General features: G+C 44.5%; 1 pseudogene; it reads left to right on the top strand.

Annotated features, from left to right (window-relative positions):
- The first annotated feature begins 16 nt into the window (after nt 1–16).
- LOC133381330 (zinc finger protein ZFP2-like) lies at nt 17–892 on the top strand (annotated as a pseudogene).
- The last annotated feature ends 5986 nt before the right edge of the window (nt 893–6878 follow it).

Here is a 6878-nt window from a genome sequence, read left to right as displayed (position 1 = left end):
CCTGTAAAGTCTAAATATGATACAAAACAGTAGTGCCTTTAGTACACATGAAAGAAGTCACACAGGAGACAAACCTTACAAATGCTTGGAGTGTGGAAAGAGCTTCAGTCAGAGTGGCCACCTTACTTCGCATCAAAGAAGTCACACGGGACAAACCTTATAAATGCTTCAAGTGTGGCAAGAGCTTCAGTCGGAGTGACACCCTTACTTTGCATCAAAGAAGTCACACAGGAGACAAACCTTATCAATGCTTGGAGTGTGGAAAGAGCTTCAGTCGGAGTAGCAGACTTATTTCGCATCAGAGAACTCACACAGGAGACAAACCTTATAAATGCTTCGAGTGTGGAAAGAGCTTCAGGTGGAGTAGCGCCCTTACTTTGCATCAAAGAACTCACACGGGACAAACCTTATAAATGCTTGAAGTGTGGAAAGAGCTTCAGTCGGAGTGACCACCTTACTTTGCATCAAAGAACTCACTCGGGGCAAACCTCATAGATGCTTGGAGTATGGAAAGAGCTTCAGTCAGAGTGTCAACCTTACTTTGCATCAAAGAACTCACACAGGGGACAAACCTCATAGATGCTTCGAGTGTGGAAAGAGCTTCAGTGACAGTAGCCACCTTACTTCGCATCAAAGCGCCAGGTTAAAACCTTTTTATTCTCCCAGGCATTTTAATGTTTATTGTTAAGTTAATTTTTACACCAAGTTGTTAAATGCTCAAGCTGTATGTTTTTAGTGATTTTACCTGATTTTTATTTTACTGTATTGTATTTTATTCCTTGCTGTGAACCGCCCAGAGAGCCATAGGCTAAGGGCGGTATAGAAATGGAATGAATGAAATAAATAATAAATAAATAAAAATTTAATGTATGCGATGGGACCTGAGCGTATACTTTAAGTGAAAATCTACTTTAAGTGAAGCAATTGTCTTAACTTGTACTGCACGCAATCACCACTAGATGGCAGCGGCGTCATGCCAATAAAGTTACGTTATTGCAAAGCGCGCAAACGTTAAGTGGGATATGGGGACGAATGGAGCATGTACGTTATAGCAAGGCAACGTTAAGGCGGGCAACGTTAAGCGGGATATGCCTGTATATGCTGTATGGTTTTAATTGTATTTTAATTGTTTCTTTTATTTCTTAGATACTGTATTTTATTGTATTCCATAGAATTCAAATTGTACTACAATAAAATAAAAGGAACAATTAAAATACAATTAAAAATCAATAGGAACATACTTAACGCGATGGATGTGCCGTCTCCCATTTCCAACTGCAAATCCATAGACATGCTATAAACCATCTGAATGAAGCAATCGTCCACAGACCACCGTTTGGGAACCCCTGTTCTAAAATATAAAGATAATAAAATTCTTTTTATATCAGCATACAGCCTAACCCTAAATCAAATTTACCAAATCCAGCTTCAGAGTTCTTCTTATGCTCTCATGTTAGTTAGTTCTTTTGTTGTTATTGTTTTTAACTCTGAAAACTGCTATACTTTTTAAAAAATGAATAGGAATCTAGAACAGGGGTCACCAGCCTTTTTGAAGCAGAGGGCACGTTTCAAATTTTGAGAGAGTGCTGGGGGCACCAGTCACAAAATGGCTGCCATGGAGGGCCTGGCATAACATAAAATTAGAGAGTAGTCATGAAGCTGTTCCCATAATTGTATTTCATTACAAGAAAAGGCTTGAATTATTGCCTGCCATACAGCTGTTAAAGAAGAACCCTGTTTTCCCCCAATGCCATCCCTAAACCAAAGCCTAGGCTGCCATTCTGTATCCCATTGCCTGGAAATAAGCCCCATTAAATACAGAGACTTACTTCTGAGTATAGACATGTGTAGAATTCCTAATGAGTGTCATGGCCCCGTCAGAGGACTCATCAGACGAGGATGACTCGGGAGTAACAGCAGCAGACCCAGAAGCAGCAGACACAGAAGGAGAAATGGAGGAAACTCCTGAGAACCCAGCTCCTTCTCCCCCTCAGCTGCAGAGCACCCCAGACACAGCTGAAGCCCTGCAGCCAGACACAGACAGTGAACAGGATACTCCCCCCTCACCTGCAGAATGTAGACAACAGAAGGTCAGGCAGAAGAGGGGCAGGCCTGTCCACTTGAGGCCAAAATGCTGATGGCTCACACCTGCTGACAAACCTGCTCCTTAAAAGTCAAACCTTGGGTTCAGCTTGTTGTTGACTACAATGTCAGGCGTGGCTTCGTGTGTTTCTAGTTTCCCTGAATCTTATCTTGGACTGACCCCTTGGCAATTGTGTTGGCAAGTAAAGGGTTCCTGAGAGTATTTTTTCCATGGCAGAGTTACAAGGCCAAGACGCTCAGAGTCCGTGCAGATCTCAAGGACAAGTATCCAAGGCAACCAGCTGGCCTTATCTATAAGACTTGGCAGATCTGGCCAGTTGGTGTGGGGACAAGAGAAAGGAGAAAAGCACTTGTATAGAGAGAGAGCTTGTACTGTATTCTAAAAACCTCTAATGTCAGTAAAGTGACTCTTAAAACCTATGTCTTGTCTGGCTGAGTGATTCAACTGGGATCTAGCCTGTCACTATTCTGTTCTGCATCCTGGGCATCTGCTTGTGCCCGATCCAACATCCAACAAATTGAACCCAGACGTCTACTGACCTCGCTTCTGGACTTCTGGCTTGGCACGTAAGCTTTGAACGGTCTCTGCCCTTATCTTGCTTCCTCCTTGCTAGCCTGGCAGATTTATAGCCAAGCTGCCGGCTGAGGACTTACGGCCTGGCAATTACCAAGGAATCTCCAGCCCTGCCTGCACCCCCACCGACACTGTTGTCTCAGTGAAGAGCTGACAATGAGTCCCTGGTCTTTAGCTCCTGCAAAGCAGGAGACAGGCCTAAGCCTCTTTGCAAAATTTTCACATTGGCCTTTTGGAGGGAGGAAGATTCCTTAACATTCATCCACATTTACTGTGCCACCACCCCTTATCCTGGTAACCCACTCTGGGCCAAGGGGAAACCCAAAGTGCCAGAAATAGACCTGCCAAAGATTCCGGAAGACAAGAGGCAAAGGTGCACTCCTTCTCTTGGAATCTTAGGGGAAATATCCAAATATACGGTAGTCTGTGGCTAATTGGCCAAGGTGCTGGATTCAGAGCCCAGTTCCCCCTGGAATGAACACACACTGGTTAAATAAGAGGTAGCCTTATTAGGATAAAAATATATGTGCAGAAAGCATAGCAGCAAAATATTGGGAGAAGCTGTGCAAGCCCTGGACTGCTGCCTGCACTCAGTGGTAGGCTGGATGAGGGCCAATAAACTGAGTCTTGAATCCTAGCAAGACGGAGGCACTGGGTTGGTGGTTCCTAAGTTCAGATAATTGGTCAGTTGCCTGCTTTGGATGGGGTTGTACTCTCTCTGTAAGAGCAGGTCCGTAGTCTGGGGGTGCTCCTGGATCCATCTTTGTCGCTAGAGGCCCAGGTGACCTCAGTAGCTAGGAGTGCCTTTTACCAGCTTTGGATAGTAAGACAGCTGTGGCCATTTCTGGACCGGGATAGTTTGACCACTGTAGTCCACACACTGGTAACCTCTAGGCTGGAATACTGTCCACACTAGCTGTCCATTTGCTATCCGGCCAAGTTCAAGGTTCTAGTCTTGGTGTACAAAGCCCTATACAGTAGGGCCCTGCTTCTTGGCACCCCGCTTTTCAGCATTCCCAATACTGCGCCAGCGGGGCAATCAGCTGGAGGGGGGGCTGGAGCTCCGCACGCTCTAGCTGATCTCGCCGGAGGAGGGGAAGATCAGCTGTAGCGCACTACAGCTGATCTTCCCCTCCTCGGGGCAATCAGACTCCCGCGCTTGAGCTGATCCCGCCCAAGGAGAGGGAACATCAGCTGTAGTACGCTACAGCTGATCTCCAGCACAGTCAGTGGGTTAGGTTCCAGACCCCCACGCTACAGCTGATCTTGATCTGCTTTTCAGCAGTTTTTGCTTTGGGGGGGGGGTCTGGAACCTAACCTGCCGTATGAGTGGGGCTCTACTGTACAGCATAGGACCAGAATAACTGAAAGACCGTCTTACCCCTTATATACCCAGTCGATCACTGCATTCTGCAGGTGAGGGCCTCCTGCAGATACCATCTTAACAGGAGGTCCGTTCCACACAACATAGGAAACAGATCTTTAGTGTGGCGGCAGCTACCCTGTGGAATTCCCTCCCCTTAAATATTAGACAGGCGCCATCTCTGTTATCTTTCCAGCTCCTCTTGAAGACCTTCCCCTTTTAACAAGCCTTTTAAGTTGAGACCTTATCCCAGTCTGCATCTGTGTTGGAATTGCTTTGTAATATGTTTTTAAACTTTTTAAAAAAAAAAACATTGTTTTTAACCTTTTCTTGAAAGCTTTTAAAAATGTTTTTAAAGATGTTTTGTTTTAATGTATTATAAAGTCTGTTTTTATGATGTTTTAAAGTGTTTTTAGTGCTGTTGTTTGCCGCCCTGGGCTTCTGCCAGGAGGAAGGGCAGGATATAAATCAAATAATAAAAATAGTTCCTTAAACCAAACACCCCCAAGGGTTAGTTAAAATACAGAGAGAGTTCAAATTACAAATAAAAATAAGAAAGCTGTCTAGCCTAATCTATACTCACACAAGATTGGTAAACCAGCAGAGTAACATCATGGTTCTAAACCTCTCCAGAGACGTATAGCCTGGATAGCAGATGGTACCCAAACATCAAGTAGCATCAATTGGGGACAAAGACCCAAAGTCTGGTCCTATTCTTACAGGAAAACACCCAGCAACAGCCAGGAATTAATCAGCCAATCGGGGCTTTCTGATGATGAAATCTTCTGGAGCTTTTGCACCTAAAGATCACACACTCACCAACCGTCCCAGGCTTGTAGCCTTGAAGTACTAGTCTTGACTGGTAAGCAGGTATTCTTGCTTACTGCTTAATTAACTGAGTTCAGCTGTGAGAACTGACTGTCTCATGGCCTCTCAGAGGCCCTATTTCAGGCAAGATGTTTTCCCCACCATTCCTTGCCACAGAACCATGTTAGAAACCAGGCATTCTTGACAGATGCAACCCATGAGCCAACAACCCTCCATAAAGAGAAACTCTCCCCACACAGAAGAAAATGAGATGTAGGGATGTATTTATTGTAGTAGAGAGGAGCATTCCATCATATGAGCCCCAAGCTGAAAACTCAGTGCCCAGACACAGCTTTACCATCTAGACTTAGAGATACCCTGAAGAGTTCTTTGGAGTTCTCCCTGTGGGGAATTTTTGAGATGTCGGAAGATCTACACTTACATGTGGAGCTTGTCCATGCTGGAGTTTAACATAGATTTGAAGCTGCTGGTGTTGCAATTATTTATATTTGAGACATCTACACAAGTTCCTCCTCATCCAAGTGGCACCCCTCTTCCCTGCTAAATTAAGAGTTTCCCAATCTGCAGATAACCCAGTAAGGGGAAAAAAGCCCATCTAAAATTGCATGTTACCCTACTGTGGCAGGACTGAAGAGGATTGTGCAGGGGGAGGTAGTTATGTGTTGGTGTTTCACGGGGTGCCATCTATCGCCACACACCCTAACTTCCATTTTGTTTTCCCAAAAGAAAGGAGGCAGCCTGCCCTTTTCCGCTGGTTGTTGCTGAAGGCACATTGGTGGCAATTTCATTTATTTATTTTTTTAAAAGCTCTTGCAGAGAATTGCTCCTATCCAAAACAGCTGTAAAAGATAAAATTAAAAATAGAATTTGCCCTTGCAGGTACAGAAAAGGAAATGGGGAGGAAATCCAAATCTTTGCCTGCCTTGAAGCAACACACAGTTTTAAAATGTTTGAATACTGTTTTGTGCAGATCCAGTACATCAATGCATGTGCACAGGTCAACAAACACCCATTTGTGCCCACAAGGGGCCTCGGTTTTCCCAGCTCACAAGAGGAAATACTTTTTTAAAAGTTTGAGTGGTCTTTTGTGTGATGTAAAAACGTGCATGCACATTGGTAAACAAATACCTGCATGCATGTGCACAATGGACTTCAGGTTCCAAGAACTTATGGTGGGCAGGGAAAGTACTAGCTGAGGGGAGGGGGCAACAACACACAGCACAGACACGTCCCATCAAGCACCGCCCACTAGTCCGGACAGGAAACAGCGAGACAGATTTGGGAATCATAACATTGGAAGTGCTCATGTAAGGATGAATCACCCTAGTCTGGACACAGCTTGGAAAATGAATGCACCTTCTAAACTGCTATGCTTTCTTTCTTGACGAGGTTGTGAGGTTTATTCCACATGTTTTTAAACAGCATTCAGACATATGAGACCAAAAGCAGTTAAAAAGTTGTCAGTCCAGACTACTTAACAAACATAGAAACAAATATCAAAATGTTGTCAAAAAAGTGTTAATGGAGCTTAACAGACCCATCGCATGTTCCAAGCCTCTTTTTTACAACTTGGAAGCCAGAAACATTTTTACATGTACATTAAGTGTGTATACATTCATTAGTTCTGTCTCGTGTGGCACTCCATATGTTACTGGATTACATCCCCCCAATCATCCCTGAACACTGGCCATGCTGACAGCGCTGGCCGGAGCTGGAGACAAACAATATCTGGAGAGCCTCAGGTTAGAGAATTAGGTCATCAAGCTGTGGCACTAACACTGACTAGGCCCTGCTTCTCACATCCTGGCTCCGATGGTAGCTGGATCACGTTTCCTGCTTTTGCCTGGAGACAGGCAATCCCAACAGGAAGGACTTCCACCTGAAGATTCCCTCAGCTGCAGCAGTGACAAAATTCAGCTCCTGTCCTCTGTGAGTTCTTTCACCAGTTAAGAGGAGAGATCTGAAAGGCTCTACTCCCTTTGGAAAGATTTACTGTAAATAAATCAGGAG

Source organism: Rhineura floridana, chromosome 3 (assembly GCF_030035675.1).
Source record: "Rhineura floridana isolate rRhiFlo1 chromosome 3, rRhiFlo1.hap2, whole genome shotgun sequence".
Lineage (NCBI taxonomy): Eukaryota > Metazoa > Chordata > Lepidosauria > Squamata > Rhineuridae > Rhineura > Rhineura floridana.
The sequence above is the reverse complement of the archived record's forward strand: the minus strand, read 5'-3'. Positions and strand labels throughout refer to the sequence as shown.